A 19,397-nucleotide genomic window follows, 5' to 3' on the forward strand; every position below is an offset into this window, starting at 1 on the left:
CAATCTAACCAGCTAGTAGTAGCTGGTGGGGAATGCAGAGTCTGTGATGCTCTAAAATCCTGGATTTGGTGACTGGGAGTTTGCCCATCTGCAGCATTTGTTCTTCACCCTGATTGCAGACCTGGAAATCCTATTGTGCAAGAGAACCTAGCAGTCTCACCAAGAGCATCGCGTCTCCAAAGGCCATCATGGAAACTCTCTGATGCACAGAAAGACAGAAGCTTTCACAACCAGAAGCTTACGAAAGCTTTAACGTCAATGGTCACCTCATGCTAACCTAAACTTGCAGAGCTATAATATATTTAAAGCTGTTAGGGAAGATGGCAAAAAGTTCAGATCAAGTACTCAAATAGGCTTTTTATAAATTTTTTATCAACACACAAACTAAAGGGTGACTCCTAAGCAGATATTTCAAATACTAAAGCTCCCGACATAAAATATCTAGCTTATTTTACTTGTGAGGTAGGAAAACAGTAAAAGCCAGAAAAATGCTTCAGAGAACCAAAAACTTTAAAGTGCCCAGCTAATGGTTCTGGAATAATTCCTGGCAACTAACCATGGGTTGGGCACATTATAAATAACTCCATCTGAAATCCACAGTGTGAAGAAAACATCAGAGAACTAAAATTTAAATCTTCATAAGTATACACATGCACACACACAGTGTCCTGACATTTAAAGGGCAATGCTTAGCCAGCTGTGTTTCTGTTTTCCTTCATGATTCACAAAAGTATGATTCAAGCTAATAATAACACATAGTGAGATACCTCCTCTCCATATTGCAGTGTTTTATGAAAAGCTTTTTTAAGACAACCGTGTCAAAGCTCCAGGTGCTGGTCAGGTTAAATTGGTGTTGGAACTGAGGGAAGCACTCTTCTCTGTCATTGCCAAGAAACAAGTATCATCCCATTCTGGCTCAGTATTTGGTTTACAGAATAAATGAAGCTATATTCTTATACGTATAAGTGACCTGAGCTACAAAGCAGAGCTATATAATTTTACATATCGGAGCAGAAATTTGGGTATCTGTTAGACTTTGCTGCCACAGCCAAGAAAAGATTGGCTTTGTAAGTATTATTGAGGTTTTCTACAGTGGACAAACACCTGCAATGTTAATGAATAGGAAGAAATCTTCCCCTGAGATGGCAGAGCTCAGATTGGTGCCAAACACTATAAAGTGTCTCACAATGGTGTGGACAGGCTGGGCTCTCTTGGGACACTTAGCATCAAGGATCAAGTGCAGTACCTAAAACTGAACTGGACTTCTGCTTATGCTATGCTACCTTGGTATCAATGTCTCAAATTGACTTCCATGAGGTAAAAAGGGCCCAAGAAGAGCTGTGGCATGATATGCGAGAAGGAAGACAAGAAACCAGGACAACTATTTTCCCCATTTTTTTTGCTCTTCATACAAATATGCTACTTTTTTTTGATTTTTCATGTTTGTCATACAGAGTCTTTGATGGCTACCAACTCTGAAGGCTCAGAAAATAAAGGGAATAACCGCAGAGCAGAGATGAGGACTCCTGCAGTGATCTTATGTGCACAGACTTCTTAAGCCACTGGTATAGGCTTGAGTAATGCGGAAATGTTTCCATGGGCACTAAAACTGCTACTAGTGTCCACAGCAATGTGCATAGGAAGCTGGCATTTCCAGCAAGCATAGAAACAAAGCAGTCATTACTTATTTATTTGGCACATTAATACATAGGAGTGCACCAAAACTCGCTTCAAAGAAAAGGGCATACCTGTGTGGTAGAAACACACAGTTAGGTTTGGGTTTATGTGGTGGTAACGTTACGTGGCCTACAGAGTGTGTTCTGTTCTCTGGAGACAATAGATGTGCTGTAAATAAGGAACAGTGCTCCAGGTTGCTTTTAGGTATCTCAGCTGCTGTAGAAGGGCAACTGGGAATGAATTACCACTGCAAGCTCCCACCCAGCAGTCACCAATCTGACAATCTGCCAGAGAAACTTAGTTTTAGAGTATACTCCTGTTTTCTGCAGGGAAAGACATGTTTTTTCCGTATCACAGGAAAAGCAATTACCTTTGGTTAGTCCAGTGTCAAGATCCTAAAACCCAGGATTAATGTGTTTAGTAGCACCAGGAGACAGCATTTACTCTGAAGATCTAAGAAAGGATTTATCCTCAGTTAAGAAGCAAGAAAAAAGAACTTGAGAAAAGGGGTGAGCAGGGCCATGCCATGTGCACGCTACAACGCATGTGCTGTGTAGTCATCACTACGCTCCTGCATCCACGTTTTCCTGATACCCCGTCATGAATTCAGAAGAGGAATTCGATACATGAAACGAAGGCAAAAGGTTAATTAATCTGCAAAATACTAGCAAACTGCTTTTAAAAGGAACGGGTATATTCATATTGTTATGTGAGATCAGTAAAAACAAAGGGGCAAAATGCACAGAGTGTAAGGTATAGTGGTAAGAGTAAAGGATGGGACTAATGTCATAGCCTTTCTGACATTTAAAAAACTAGATGGGCAAAGTGGGTCTATTGATTGGAATAACCATTCATTCCATAAAACTGTGTAACAGGTAAGTAAATGAGATTCACATCTCAGTCAGAAGTCAAATGCAGAGCAGGAAAGTGAGAATTCCTTAATAAAGCTGCAAATGAACCTACCGTGGCTGTGGATAATTCTCATTAAAATAAAAGGCAGAGGCAAATCTTTGCATCGCATTCACTTCTGATGCCAAAACTGCAAGAGCAGGAAGTACATCAGAGAGAAACAACATACTCCATGACATGGGAACGGTGGTCTTCATCCCTCTGCCCACTGCAAAGTGTTATGTACCCCTAGAAGTCATAGTCAGTGAAGGTGACGCACATATAATGGAACTTAAAACTAGTCCTAAGGACAGATACAGTCATTCCCAAAGGTTCTTGTCAGAAAGAACTTCAGAGTTTAATCTGAAAGTGGGAAAGAAGTGAAACCAGATAAACTGCTGGTGACCCTTTATGTGAAATTGCCTGGGGGAACCTCCAGTGAAGACAAGAGCCTAAAGCAGGAGTTACTGTGTATATTTACAAAGTATCAGTAGAGACCTGCTTAGAGAGAAAAGGAAATATTAGTCCTGAGTTTTAAATCCAACTATTCCAGAATTTTGGCTGATAACTATTATACTGTCATTTTTCTCTAGATTGTTTTCGACTCATGACCTTGTTGCTTTCTTGGATCAACTCCTAATCCCTGTGCCATTCAGAATGATCCCTTTTACTTTGCCCGCATTTTCTTTACAGAGGTATTGATTTTTTAATTAAATTGTGCTCCAGAGCTTGGTGCAGCCCTTAACGACTACACTTTCTGCAACAGCATGTGTGCGTTCAGGGGAGATGCATCGCTGACTGAGGGAAGAGGCGTTTGAGTTCAGGTTTTTTAAACTTATAATATCAAAAATTACACAGGGAAAGACCCAAAGACAAGGTCTTGTAGATTCACAGCTGGGCTCCCAGAAACTGTTGGATAAGATAACAGTGTGAAAGGAAGAGCTGAAGCGGTAGGGACCTCATCAGAAAGGGAAAGTCTGCATCCTGGCTCAGTGAAACATATAATCTTCTTCTGTTTGCTAAAACAAAACAGAGCAAAAGTACATTTCAGAAATCAGAAGATTTGCTGCAGCTCCCTTGTGGAGGAAACATGGCAATAAGCCTGCTGTGAGATGCTAAGCTGCTCAGACATGCTGAAGCGAGCACAGATCCGGACTGTAATGTTTGATGATCAATTTGGTGCTTGTTTCTTTTCTTTTTCTTTGCTTTATTGTACTTTCATAATATTCCTCAGACAGATCCATATTCTTTACACAGAATCATAATGCCTGAGGCTTGTAACTCTATGACCTCTCCTGGTGCAGTCATAAATCTCGCCTTTAGTTGTCTTTTATGTCATGTTCACTTCGCTTTCTCAAACACCTCCTGCAGGTTTGGAGGGGGTTGGGATCTTTGCTGTGTTTTTTCCCTCTCTAGCACTGCAGTGAGTTGTGGGTTTCTTGATCCTGTTGCCATTAAGAAACCAGGTAGATAATTACCAAAAGCCGGCAGTTGTGGCTGGCAGAGGTGAGTACTTCATGTTCTGATGACTCCCTGTCCCTTCAAGGGGACTTCACCCTCCCTTGTAGAGAAGTCTTGTGTTGTGCCAACACCAGGTAATACAGTGTACCTCTAAAACTACTCACTCAATGCCCGTATGCTCAAAGAAGTTTTCCTTAAAGCATCTGAAATCTAAATAGCTGTTGTTATTGCTCCCTGCAATGCCATGGAGCACTCTCTGCCTGGCTGGGCTCGCTCACCTTGTCCTTGACTGCAAAGCAGCCTGTGCAGCAACACCTCAATATTTTTATGAGAAGATGGGGCGTCGGCTGTCCTGAAATTAGTACTCGGCATGACACATCAGCATGTACCACTCCTTCAATTAAACTCCTTGTTTGTTTGTTGTGTTTGTTCATCTAAATCTTGCTGTTGGATATTAAACACCATTTGCAGCAACCACACAAACTGGGCACACACAGCTTTTAGAAAGTGAAAATTACTGTGAGTGAGGAGGGACAAATTATTATTTCTGTTCTATAATAATTAATTACTTCACACAGCTGGAAACCATGTTACAAGTCTTAGGTGTTTGCAGGAATGAATGGCCTTGTAAAATGTAGCTGGCAGCTAAATCCATTCTTGTCATCCATGCTTGTTTCTGGTGCTCTTAGTGCTGGATAAATGTGCCTGCCAAAGACTCTCATAGGCCCATTAGTGTTTGGAGTGGCTGTGGACTTAAATAGACATTTTTATTGTTCTCTACTGTTTTGAGTCAGAGTAGTTCCACAGGCACCTGGGAAATGAATGATACACGTAAACAATTAGAATGAGCCAGATAACCAGGCCTTGCACAAAAGCTGCATGTTACATATATAGATAATTACATATCAGAAACCATCTGTTGAAATACAATAATTTTTCAGATTCATTTCTTAGCCTGCTGGTATAATTCAGGACCCCACATGGTTGTTCATGCAAAGAATCATTAAATCTCCATTTCAGTTGGTGAAGGAATGAAGAAAAGAAATGCAGAATGAAATGAAATTTTCGCTCACTATTTTCCCCTCAGTGTAATGAGTTAAGTCCCACAAAGCAATGTGACAGGACACAACCTCTGAAGCTCTGGTTATCTCACATAGGAAGCCCAGGATGGCGGTGCAGCATTTGAAAAGGCCACAGTCCCTGGTATTTCTGTAGCTGCAACGCTGGCATGGCCAATTGGTCCTACAGCCCGTGAGGATGACAGAGACAAAATAAGTCTGGGAAGCAGGTGAGTCTGAGCATCCTGGTACCCACCACTTGAGGGTGCAGCTCCCATAGCTGGCTCAGGACATGGAAAATGCTATCATTGATGTAATCAAAGAAGGCAGAAAATAAGATGCTTCTTAGGACATTTTGGTCTTTTTTGCCACAATGCAAGATACCTGGGTTTGATTCTTAGGGCAGAGACTGTAAACATAAATTGACTACAGCTACCAAGCTCCTAGAAAGGAATTGCAGAAACATTTGCTGCCACAAAATCTTCTGATTTATGTGTATTTGACAAACTTTTCATTATGTAGTCATTCAAAGGTACAATATATTTGCTTCTATGCTTGCTACTTTCTCTTTCTATGAATCCCTTCTAAACAAAGTTTTAAAGGAAATGTTTCAGAGAAAGACAAGCTAAATCTACTTGAATCTCATTATGTGAATGTCCATGATGGAAATGGAAGTAGATATGGTTTGAAATGGAGGAAACTTTAATAATAGAAAGGAACTGGAAGTCATTCAGGCCTTTCCAAAATATGTTTTAATTTAGACAATGATACTTAATAACTGATGTAGGTTTGCTGTTGAACATAAAATGCATTTAATTTATCTGGGAGTGAACTCTAATTAAGTCTATTATTTCCTCTCTGAAGATGGGCTGCTGGCTCAAGAATAGTTGAAAGCTCTATCAGGATATGGAAGCAAGCTTAATTGATCAAGAAAAAAACATTAAGTTTATATGTCAGTTGGCACAAAACTTCACGCAGACCTCTAGAATTAAAGACCATGAAAAGGTACACAGAGTGTTCAAGTAGAGATGCAAATGATAGCTTTTGACAGGCCATGTATGTTGTGTGGGAAGATATTTTGTGTGTAGTCTAAAGTATGAGTCACTGGGAAAACAAACACATAGTATAGTGAAAAAGAAGCGTTATCAAAGAAAATCCACTGTAGAAAATGCAGGTAGTGGGAACAACCAGGGTCACAAAGGCTTGAGTGTCTTTGTACATGAGAGGAATATGACCGACCAGGGAATGCAAGAAGCATGGAAACACTAAAGAAGCAATATCATCCTGGATGTTACTCAAACTTACTGTCAGTCAAGTACAGGAAAAGAGCTAGTTTCCTCCAGATTTTGATTCAAATTAAATAACAGAAGACCCTTGGTATGAACATTCTTAAGAATGCCCAGCTGAAGAATAAGTCTTATTTTATATAAAATTAATATTAGTATTTAAAGAAGACAAACCAAAGGTCAGATGTGATAGGATTTGCTGATCCAAATCACTAAACTTTCTGATCATAAAGGCCATCATATGGTATCATTGAGTAGTACTGGTTTATAGGAAGCTATCCGCTAAAATATTATGGTCACTGATTTCAAGGTATGAGAGTTAAGTACATATACGGGCATATTGACCTCAAAAAGTCTTGCTAATACTCGTGTCAAGTGCACCAAGTAATAGACAGTATTTATTTACCCAATGTAATTCCATCAAGCAAGGTCTTTCTTGTTCTCACTCCTTAGCATCCTTAAAGCTTTATTCCTCTGCTATTCTTCTGCAGTGTACACTACAATACCTCTCACTTGCTCATGGGTATCTATTGATCAGGTAACAAGGCATAAGAATTCAATCCACATTTCAGCCTCATTCATATGTGATGTTGAAACTGGAGATCATGGAGGGAAAAACAGTTATACTGTGAATCAGTACTGGAGATAAGAGACAAAAAAAGATGCTGATGTGTAGGTTCTGTCACCTTCTCAGCAATAATCCTTCCTAGGAGAGCATTACTGGTCTATGGAAGAAAACATTACACAAACACAGGGTTTAGATTCAGCTCACCCAAGTTTAGGCATCTGCTACGTAGCTGTTATCTGAGTCATCCAGGCTCCCGTTGCAGTGATGTTGGGGTGCAATTTGTTTTAGAATGAGGTGAATTGCTTTGCAAACTATGAGCATACTGAATTTAGAAATACTGATTTCTACCTGTTGATCCAAAGATGTGTTATGCACTGTCATGAAATGGAGGGACAAAATTATTCTAGCTAAAACAGTGACATTTCAGTCAATATAGATAATCATATTTGAGACCTGAGTGACACTTCATTTCCTTGCATAAGAACCTAAATGATGGGGCTGCCCAGCCTTACTCCAGCATCTTTGCCAGTGCAGAATCTAGTCTGATAAAGGATTAGAGCAGAAGGTACTGTGTAAGAATTACGTGCCATTAATACACTTGTCTGTACAAGGAACAGTTCTCTTTTCTCTTTTGAGTAATTGCCACAATATATTATATTCCTAGTGATGAGCAGGCATTCACTTTGCTGGGGCAAAACGATACATCACAGTCTATTTAGATAACTATAGAACAGTTCTATCTGTTAAAAGCACAGTTGTTTTTTTTTTCAGAGGTTGCACATACCTGCCCTGAAAATTTCAGAGATTCATGTATTTCTCAGAGAAGCATCACAAAAGCTCTAGAAAAGTAGCTGTAGTTGGCATGAGTAAAATTGATCAGGTTAGTTAGCATAATCTAATTCAGATAAACACTCTTTTACAGGGTCTTTGAGGACACAGTTCCTTGCAGTTTCGTCTGCAAACAAATCTAAATATTACAGGTTAACTCCTGAAGGGATATATCATACTCAGATAAACCCAGAGTCTGTTGAGGTTGTATATGTTGGCTGGACAGGGATATGAGAAGGAGGGTGGGCAGGTAATTCCAAACATTTGAACAGAAAGCCAGGATAACCTCTGGGAAGGGCCTCTCCAGAACATGGTCCAAGTTAGATTAGACTGATACATCTGCACACCCTCTACCCCTCTGTCAGATAGAATTTCATAGATACTTGTTGCACTGAGTGCCTACTTAAGGCCTTATGTGAGTACAAATTAACACATTAAAAATGTCTGTTACAGAAAAATCTGAATAATATCAGTGAAGAAATCTAGCAACTAGAGGATTTGGGGGAAAAAGAGGAAAAAATAATCATGGGCAAAATCCTGGTATGCTGGTACTGCTGCTCAATGCAGTCTGTAGAGCTACAAAACAGCTCTCTATACTCTAGAAGGAGCAAATGGTCCCAAATGACAGTTTGTAGGACCTTCCACAGAAGAAATCCCACTCATGTGGCTCTGTAGCTTGCACTGCCAGCACCTGTCCTGCTCTGCCCTGACAGAACCAAGTCTTCCAGAGGAATTTCTCCCTGTGTTCACATACAGTAGTGATGAACCTTCAGGTAGGGACCGCCCTTTTCTTGGGGAGGGGAAGATACCAGAGAAGATCAGAAATGTCAGCAGCAGCTGTGCTGGCAGCTTTAGGAAGTCTCACCTGGAGACCGTTTGGGCTGTTTGGGATGGTCACACCTGGGCTCTGCCTGAATTTCCTTGGGTACTGTAACAGTCAGCTTGACACTCAGTATGTGGTGTCTCTGGAGCTCACAAAACAGGGAAAATTAAAAGATAATTGAGGTGGAGAGCAATCTGAAGAATAGCTAGAGCAGCAAAGACTCATGCAATCAAGACAAGGTTATGGCAAAGGGAATTCCAGAAACACAAATGCATCATTGAGCTTTTTCCTACCAACTGCTGACTCCTGAATGGGTCAGCTCTGCTTGGAATGGTCCTGCCCCATTCTACTTGGGGAAAAAAAAATTGTGCTTCAGCTCAAATAAAGCAGAAAAGAGGAAAACAAATCCTGCTCTCCTTGATGTTCTGCATAGGAAGGAGATGAAAAAAAGAATTAGCAAACAAAGAACCAGGGGAAGGAGTTGTGGGAAAGAATCTTCAAACCGTTACTGGAAATCTGAATTCTGCCAGAAAGGGTCTGCAGCAGCAGCTGCTTTATTGCTTGTTTTGTTTCTAAAAGGACTGAAAGAACCTGCCAAGGATGTGGCAGAAGATTCACTGTAATGACATGAAGCTGAGGGAAGTCTGGCATTTTCCTGTGAGTGACAGGTTAAAGACATGACAGAAGAGAGCTTTTGTTTTCCTTGTATGTTTCCGATTACCGTCTGACTTTATTGCTTCAGGCTAATATTTTGCACATAGACACTGATAAATCTGAGCTCCAACTGCTAAAAAATGTGCTACTCAGGTATGCAGTACTGATGCAACTACTTAGTTAACTGTTACCTGTAAAACCTAATTAAAATCAATGAAGATTTGTAGTGAAAGGTCCGTGTTTTATCAGAGCATGAAAATTGGACAAAACTCTCAATAACACTGCTTTCTTTTTCTATTTATCTTTGCGGATATCTTACAGTAGCCTGTGAACAACCCCCACTTCAGAATATTTAAGATAGACCTGACCAAAGTTTATCTGTCAACCCTGTAGTAATACTGGCATAATTACCATTTTCTTAATCTCTAAGCCTGTCATGAGATTAATCTCTTACTCTCTAGTGAAAAGAAGGAAAGTAATTTTGGCCTAACATCAGTGTTAAACTCTGTAATAAACTTTCTAATGATGTGGCTCTGAGACTCATCAGCTTGACTTTTTAGCTTAAAAAAGCAATTGTCTTTGAGAAGCCCTAAACAATGCTTTTAATAGATGTAAGGGAAGAAAGGTCAGAATCTGAACTGAGATCTGATGAGCTGCCTCTTCATAGCCAAAATTTCTAGCAGACATTTCTCAAGCCATGAAAGATACAGGGTCCAAAACTATAGTTTGAGATTGTACTTCTGGCTCTTGTTTCTTTATTCCTCTTTCTTTAAAATATCAAACTTTGATCAAATACTGAATTTTTAGGTGATATCACTGATAGCTATCATAATAGTGTTTGGTCACCACAGTCAAATTTCATTTTTACAAGGAAAATATCACAAAACTACAAAAATCCATAAAAGTCAGTCTGAGTCTTGTTACCCAGTCAGCCCCAAGCCTGCTAGTATTCAAGAAGAGACTGGACAACACCCTCAGACACATGGCATGAACTGTGGGGTTGTCCTATGCAGGGACAGGAGTTGGACTCGGTGTTCCTTGTGGGTCCCTTCCAACTCAGGACATCCTATGATCCTATGATTCTAAGACTTCTGAGCATCATGGAAGGCTTTTAAAGGAGAAATAACATCAACAATGTCTTCTTTACTTGCCTGCAATGTCTCTAAAGAGCTTACAAAGAGGCATATAAGAGGACTTCATTTTCCATGTAGCTTTGTACATGTTAAGTCCCACGACAAAAGCAGATGAGCTTTCTTTTTCTTTCTTGACTGTAGGCACCCATCTCCATCACTGAGAAACAGTAAGCAGCTTCCAAAGGCTCTGAGTCCACGTGCCTACAAAATCAGCTGGAGATTTCCTCACTGATGAAGAGAACTTAACCTAATCAAGCTCACATAGCTCTATTCCTGTTTCTGGTACTCGGTATTGGGTGTCATAAGCACATGCATCTTGAGGAGAAATCTGGAAGTCCCTCTCTACCCATTCAGATTTAGTAGAAAATCCACTCTTCTACTTTGTAGGGTCATCAGAATGTTGGGTTCATAGCAACAAATTATAGACAAAACAACCCAGTATTCCCTGTGTGCAGCAGCTTTAAAACAGTTCAGTTCTGTCTCCCAGTCCTGTGTCCAGAATATTGAGCTGTTGTTAACTGCCCTGCATTTTGATAGCAAAAGCATCAGATCTGCAGTAGCTGAATACACCTGGCATTAAGCAGTGAAAAATTTTGAAAAGGAAAAAAAAAATCTGAAGGTTTTACTCTGAGCACAGTTTTTGATGTATTTCTAAAACTCTGGCAGTGGGATCACTTTCCTGTTAAGCATGTGCAATCAAACTGACAGATAAAGATTGCTTTTGTCTTTAATTCATAATTCTGTCAAGGATTTAGCCATGTCAACCAATTAAAAATTATGTGAGTTGAAAATAATTGCACTTGTTGGGTTTTTTTACCAATTACCATGGTGCCAAATCCTTGAGAGAATAGTGATTTCTGGGCAAAGCCAATTGTTCATGTTTTTTTCCCTTTTCCAGCTGTGTATTTTATCTTCCTCTGGTGTTTTTTGAAATATAATGCCATCCCTTTATTTATCAGAATTCTCTGCCTGTTTTTGATATGTAGAGATATCCACAGGCTCCCCTAACCTTGCCTCATGTTGCCGTGTTATATGAATTATTCAGAAAGATTCGCTTTTGAAGTGGTCAGTAATCACATAACTTAACTCCCAGATAAAAGAGAGAGAAAGAACATGAAGAGACATCACATAACAGATTTTCTATCCTTCAAGTAGGGCCTTAGTGGATAAATTTTAGAGACAATGTGTAGTTAAATGAGTATATTTAATGTATTCTTTGGCATTTTACATTTAGAGTGTTCAAGGTTTACCCCCTGCTGCTTAAAGAGCACTTATGATCTCTTTCCCCTTACCCACCTGTCTACCTTTTGAACTATTCATCTTGGAGCTAGTAAATCCTCAAAATGCTGGATTATGAGAACTACTAATGTATGAAACGCCAATCATATATGTGTAGGTCTATACCAGACCTGTTTATGACACTGGCAGTAAGAGGTGTTGTTTGAGGAGAAGACAAGGGCCTGACTTCTTTCTATGGTTTCCTTCAGCACTTAAAATGGTTCTGCTGACATGTTAGGGGCTCATCTCCCTCACTTAGTATTTGGTTTGGATGTGTTGTCCATGAATCTGTATTTTTTAGTATTCTGGCATAGTTTATCTCCAACGTTTCCTGTGGCAACAAGTCTCAGAAGTTCTACATTTTTTTTAACTTGTTTTAAGTCAATCTTTTGCTAGTTTCAGCAAATTCTGTCTAGTTCCAGTGTTGCAGTATTTGGGGTGTAGCAGTTCTGCATTTACTTTTTCCCATATTTTTTTAGAGTTTAGATGATTTTTCTCTGAATACAAGACCTTATGTTTATCTGTACCAAAGCTCATCTATCACCTTTTTGACCACTCAGTTTTGTGAAGGCCTGATGTAACTCCTTGTCATTTATTCAGTTTTTGGGTACCTGAAATATTTTAATACCATCCTCACATTTTGAGATTTCACTGCATGTACCCCTTTTGGGGTCATTCATGAGATATTGAAAAAAACTGGTCTCAACACTGATCTACAGTAGGACCCACTGCTGAGTCTTACTCAGCCTGAAAACTACTAAGCCTCACTCTGCTCTTCTTATCCTTTAACCAACTTTAAATTCACAGAAGTACCTTCCTTCCAAACTCATAACAACTTCATAACCTTAACCTTTTGCTGCAGAATCTTGTCTAAGGTCTTTCAAATACCCACATTGCTTGTATTTATTGGGTCTCCTTCATGCATACGATCACTGAAACCATAGCAGAGCAGGAGGCTGGAGAGGCAGGATTCCCCATCAGAGGAGCATTGTTGACCCCATTCCATCAGGCTGTGCACTTCATTATCTTCTTCTTTCCTTCCAACTCTTACATCTTACTGGTGATAGAAGTCATCGTTGTAAATAAGAGTCATACTGGAAATCTTGACAGATCTTTTTGGTCTAATGCTTCATGTATGATTACCTAAAATAAGTGTAGCTCCTCTGACTAATCTGCTGTGAAGAATACATTGAGTACAGAAACCTCACCAACTTCTTTTACAGTTAAGACCAAAACAAAGAATTTATCAAGCTTCTCTGCCCTAGTTTTATGACTTCTTAGTTCCCCCTTGGCACTGGTGTCATCAAGCAAGTCCACCAGTTTCCTAGTTTTTTTCCTTCTTTTCTTGTATTTAGATAAAATTTTGCTCTCAGATAAAGTGTCATTTGAAAGGTGCTCTTCAAATTCCTTTTTTAGCTCTTTTGATTTCCTTCTTACTTTCGACCTGCTGTGACTTTTTATTTGGTTAGATTTACCATTTTTAAATAACAGCCTTTTCCATGGGAGAGCCTGCTTGTATTTCACAGAATCAAAGAACGGCTTGGGACCTTCAAAGCTTATCTAGTCCAACCCCCCTGCAATGAACAGGGACATCTTCAATCAGATCAGGTTGCTCAAAGCCCCATCCAGTCTGGCCTTGAATGTTTCTCAGGAGGGACATCTCTGGGCAACCTGTTCCAGTGTTTCACCACCCCCATTGTAAAAAATTTCTTCCTTATATCTAGTCTGAATCTACCCTCTTTTAGTTTAAAATTATTAGTCCCTGTCCTGTTACTACAGGCCTTACTGAATAGTCTGTCTCCATCTTTCTTATAAGCCCCTTTTAAGTACTGAAAGGCCACAATAAGGTCTCCCTGGAGCCTTCTCTTCTCCAGGATGAATAACCCAAATTCTCTCATCTTTTCCTCATAGGAGAGGTTCTCCAGCCCTCTTTCCTGTGCTGAGGGGTCCAGAACTGGATGCAGTACTCCAGGTGAGGTCTCACCAGAGCAAAGGGGCAGATTCACCTCCACCAACCCGCTGGCCACACCGCTCTTGATGCAGCCCAGGACATGATTGGCTTTCTGGGCTGCAAGTGCACATTGCCAGCTGATGTCCAATCTTTCATCCACCAGTACCACCAAATCCCATTGCTCATTGCGTGTCAACCATACAACTCAGGTTGATGTCATCTGAAAACTTGCCGAGGGTGCACTCAATCCCAATGTGTCACTGATGAAGATATTAAACAGTACTGGTCCCAGTGCAAACCTCTGAGGGACACAATTTGTCACTGATCTCCATCTGGACATTGAGCCATTGGCCACTACCCTCTGAATGTGACCATCCAGCAAATTCCTTATCTGCCTGTGGTGGGTTGACCTTGGCTGGACGCCAGGTGCCCACCAAGGCTCTTTATCATTTCCCTCCTCAGCAGGACAGTTAGGGGAGAAAATAACATTAAGAAAAGAAAAACAAACTTGTGGGTCAAGATAAAAGCAGTTTAATAAAGCAAAAGTAAAATCCATATGTGGAAGCAAGAAGAACAGAAGATTTATTCTCTGCTTCCCATCAGACAGCGATGTCCAGCCACTGGCCAAGAATCAGGGCTTCCATATGCACAGCAGCTACTCTGGAAGTAAAGAATGTCATAATAATGAATGCCACTCTCCACTCCTCCTTTGTCCCAGCTTTTATGGCAAAACAGGAGTCATATGTCATGGAATATCCCTTTGGTCAGTTTGGGTCAGCTGTCCTGGCTATGTCCCCTCTTGCCCACTCCGAGCCTACTAATCTTTTGGGGGAGAAGGGGAATGATGGAGGGACAGCCTTCATCCTCTGCAAGCATTGCTCAGGAATAGCCAAAACATTGGTGTGTGATCAACGCCTTTCTAGCTACCAATGCAAAGCACAGCACTGTGAGTGTTGATAGAGGGAAAATTAACTCCAACCCAGACAGACTCAGTACACCACCAAATAGTCCATCCATAAAATCCATACCTCCCCGAATTAGAGAGAAGCATGTTGTGGGAGACTGTGTCAAAGGCCTTACAAAAGTCCAGATAGATGACATCCATAGCTCTTCCCTTGTATACTGATGTAGTCACTCCACCAGAGGAGAAGGTCTCTAGGTTGTTCAGGCAGGACTTGCCCTTGGTGAAGCCATGCTAGCTGTCTCAAATCACTTCTCTGTCCATGTGCCTTAGCATAGCTTCTCAGAGGATCTTTTCCATGATCCTCCCAGGCACAGAGGTAGGTCTGAGAGGTCAGTAGTTCCCGGGGTCCTCCTTTCTACCCTGTTTAAAAATGGATGCAGTGTTTCCCTTTTTCTGGTCACCAAGGTCTTCACCTGACTGCCATGACTTTTCAAATATCATGGAGAGTGGCTTCACATCTACCTTGCCCAATTCCCTCAGGACTCCAAGACACATCTCATCAGGTCCCATAGACTTACATATGTTCAGGTTCCTCAGATCATCATGAACCTGATCTTCTCTTACAGAGGGAGGGACTTCGTTCCCCCAGTCCTTGTCTTGAGGTCCATCCACTTGAGAGGTGTGAAAGGAGAGACTGCCAGTGAAGACTGAGGCAAAAACACTGTTGAGTACCTCAGCCTTCTCTTCATCCAGTGTTATCAGTTTGCTAATCATTTTCATCCGGGGAGTACACTTTCTCTGACCTTCCTTTTGTAGCTGACATATCGATAGAAAACCTCCTCATTATTTTTTGCATCTCTTGCCAAGTTCAGCTCCAGCTATGCTTTGGCCTTCCTGACCCCATGTCTGCACAACTGGGCAGTGTCCCCATACTCTTGCACACCTGTCCCTGCTTCCACTGCCTGTGCATTTTCTTCCTGCCTTTTAGTTTGACCAGCAGGTTTCAACTCAGCCATGCCAGCCTCTTGCCCTCCTTACCTAATTTCCTTCATCTGGAGATTGAGAATTGCTGCACTCGATGGAAAGTGTGCTTAAAGATCTGCCAGCTCTGTTCTGCTCCCTTGTCCCTGAGGGCAGTTTCCCGGGGGGTCCCACTGACTAACGCCTCGAACAGAGGAAAGTTTGCTTTCCTAAAATCCAGGCTCCTGACTTTACTCTTCACATGTCCCATCTCTCAGGACTGTGAATTCCACAAGTGCATGATCACTGAAGCCCAGGCTGCCTCCAGTCTTGACATCTTTGAATAGCTCACTTGCGTTGGTTCATTTCCTACAAAGCTGTTCAGCACTTCTACCAGACTGCTTTGATTTCTTTTTGATCTGTGGCGGGGAGTTTACCTGGGCTTCTAAAAGTACTTTTGAACAGACAGTAGATTGCTTAGAGGTTTATTGCTTGGTGACTCTTCCATAACTCTGGTCTTCCTCTTTTGTCTTATATTTAGGAGCAGCATGAAGAAACAATTTCTGTCAATCAGAATGCCAGCATTTCAAACGTGTTTTTCAGAATGGCAGCTGTTCAGAATACATCACAAAAAGGACGTCCCATGGTAGAATAATCATGTTTAAAAGTTTTGGTTTGCTACATCCAAATACTACATTATGTAAAAGAGATGTGATGAGTACACGTTTAGGCTTTTAGTGAGGTGTTCAAATGAGAATCAGTATGAGACAATCACAGTGAAATACCACCTATTTTGAGGAAAAAGGTTTCTTCTCTGAAAATTGTAGCTAGATCAGCACATTCCTACAGAATGTTTCTAATTTGACTGATGTGCCCTACAAGAAACCTTTTCAACCATACCTACTGCACCTTCTGTAAACCTTTTTAGCAGCCATAACACTGAAAATATGTCAATGTGATTGCCTGCATATCACATTTGAAGAGTCTGTGTTCAGACTCTTCATATTTGAATTTAGGAGGTGCCCCTTCATTCTGGGGGTGTCTAGGAAGACTGGAAACAGTTGCAGGTTTGATCGGCAAGTCTGTCGTGTCTATGAAGGGTAAGGAATGATCATTTGCATTGAGAGCAGGGCAATAGCTCCATGTATCTCTCATACATTTACCAGTGTCCTCCCACTAAGCCCTTTGTGACTTTGAGCTTGATAAACTGTCTTCAAAGAGTTGCAAAAGCTCACAAGAAGTCAGGTGAGCAACTTGATTTTCAACAGTGGGGGAAGAGAAAAAATAGCAAGTCCAGGACTCTCTGTTTTAAAAACTGTGGATGGTAAGTGATTTTCAAGATCTTAATTATTTTTGACAGTACATAGCTGTATGCTAGATGTTATATCTAAGCTGCTTGGCAGAAGCACTTAGGCAACAAGTCTTTATAAACATCACTTTTAGAACTGCCTCTGTTTTTATTGGACCGGCGTCTTGCAGTTGTTCACTCCTTAGCTGGATCTGTGCAGATATTTTAATCAAACCTAAGCATTCTCATTTTCAATTAGAAAGAGGTTTTATAGTCTTCTGACAACACTAGGTAGTCACAGATCATATTGAAATATAACTTCTGGGACAGTTTTAAACAGGAGATTTCTTTTGCCTGGTCAGCTGTATTTTAAACTACTACAGTTGGAGAAAATAACTCTTCATCTCCAACTGTCCCTGAAACAGTTCAAAGGAGTCCCTGTGGTACATTCATGCCCTTAGGGCAAAATGTCATTATGAATGTAAGAATATTGTAGAGGATCAATGACTTGCAGAAGGTCAAACACACCTTCTTCTGTTCCTTTTGAAAAAAGAAAAATAAAGGAGAGAGAAACCATATTTCCATGTCTTAAATCTTTGTGTGGTATGGAAGATTATTATTTATTTCTACTGAAACTGTCTCAGTCACACAGGAACCTCATTCTTGAGGCCACCAGTATTGCCTTTTTCTCATTTGCAGCTATAACACTGACAAAACTCTTAGCATTTCTAAATGCTCCTTTGTTATTTGCATCATTTTGTAGAACACTTTCTTGAAAATGACAGGGCTGTTTTTCTGCAAAGACGGGAGATCTCTTCATTGTGATACAGGGTGGCTTCTCAGGACCCTATTAATTGGAGACTGTTGCTTTCTGGAAATTATGCTTCGGCATCAGCAACTTACCTCATCTTGTCTACATTTACCAGGACCTGGTAATCAGAGACCTTAAGATACAGATGGTTCAAAAAAATTCAGTACTCACTGTCCCACATCAACCACTCTCAACATGTATGATAACAATTCTAACTCTTCTCCAGATTTCCACTCAAAATCTTTTGTTGATAAGCATACCAAGAAATACGGTTGCATGAGAAAAGACAGGTATGGTGCACTACAATAATTACAAGAAAATACAAGAATAGAGCATTGCTCATAGTGTAATAAACATCCTAAACTTGTCTGGGTTAGTTTATGTGTCCTACACTCACAAGAAGGGACAAATGTCCCTAAGACATACTTCCATGTCTTTAAAAGAGGGTTATTTAAAAAAGTTACCCAGGAACAGTGTATTCATTGGAATTTGCATTGTGACACTTATTTGTCCAGCAGGTAGAGTACCTTTCTCTACAAACAAGAGAGAACAGGTGAAGTCGCTATGTGTGGGGACACCTCATGGTGGGAAGCAGGTGGTGAATGATATTTATATTATTTGTCCTGAATTCCAATTTTTGTCTAGATTCATCTCACCACAGTTTTACTGCTTAGCTGAGATGCCAGGATGCAGTTGCTCACATCTGTGTGTCTGATATAGATGTCAGTGTCTGAGCTGGCCAGCTCCCATTACACTCAACAGAAATTCCATCAATGCAGTCAGTGCAGCCTGGATGAGATTTATCTGACCAAAGGCAGACATCTGCTCTGGGATGAGAGGAATCATAATCTGGACTCCACTGGCAATCTCAGCTAGCTGTTCTTTCACTTGTAAGGGAAGTCCAGAATGACTTGCTCAGATGTGCACCTATATTGCTCACAGCCCTAGTTTTTCAGGTGAATTTCCTCCCCAAGTCACCAAAGGAAATCGAAAACCATACCCAGAAAATTATTCACGTGCAAGAAATTCATGTTCACATTTCCCTTCTGACTGATTCACAACAATGATTAAACTCATGCCCCAAACCTCAGCTGAATCCAAAGAGCACAAACATAGCCTGTGTGACCCAGAAGACTTGGGGCTATGATGCAAAAACAAGTTACTTTATGATCAAAAGTAGCTATAAATCAGTTGCTTTGCAATAATTGTCCCTGTAAATGTTTCTCCTCAGTGGTACCATATAATAAACACTGGGTAATTTGGGGAATTTTAGCCCTTAAAGAAAAAGGGCACAAGGTAGTTTCTTGAAGAGGACCATGTGATAAAGATAAGTGGAGGAAAACAACTGAGTGGCTGACATCAGCAAAAATATTCACCCGATCAAATATAAAGATCTTTTACCTGTGTTTACAGATAAGGTAGTCACTCACGGCTTGTTCACTCATTTCTTCTCATCCTAAAGTAGCTCCCCAGAATGTCAGATGCATTGCTACCTAAATTTACATATTCTTTCTACTGACTGGAAAACCAGCAGCAACTAGGTCACTTATAGATATACACACACAGCCAAACAGGATGAGTGTCTCTCATGGAAACTTTTCATTCCACAGCAATTTACACAAATGTAATGCTATTCCAAAGTGATTTGTGCACATGCGCATGACTTTTCATGAGCTGGGCCAGAGATTAAATTTTTCCTCCTGTTGAGGAGTGTCTTGCCTGGAGAGAGGTGATGGGGCACAGCTGCAAGACTAATTTTTATGAGCTTGTTTTGTGAGGATCATCTTTTATTCCAAGCCTTTCAGGAGAATAACATTTTTACATTAATT

General features: G+C 40.6%; 1 long non-coding RNA gene across 1 annotated transcript in view; it reads right to left on the minus strand.

Moving 5' to 3' along the window:
* The window catches only part of LOC139827334 (uncharacterized), a 45,168-nt gene extending 26,024 nt beyond the window's left edge, over positions 1–19,144 (minus strand). The window contains exon 1 of the long non-coding RNA XR_011737848.1: positions 18,970–19,144. This is a non-coding gene — a long non-coding RNA (uncharacterized lncRNA). The remainder of the gene's footprint in view (positions 1–18,969) is intronic.
* Positions 19,145–19,397: the final 253 nt, after the last annotated feature.

This window comes from Patagioenas fasciata, chromosome 2, assembly GCF_037038585.1.
Source record: "Patagioenas fasciata isolate bPatFas1 chromosome 2, bPatFas1.hap1, whole genome shotgun sequence".
NCBI classification, from domain to species: domain Eukaryota; kingdom Metazoa; phylum Chordata; class Aves; order Columbiformes; family Columbidae; genus Patagioenas; species Patagioenas fasciata.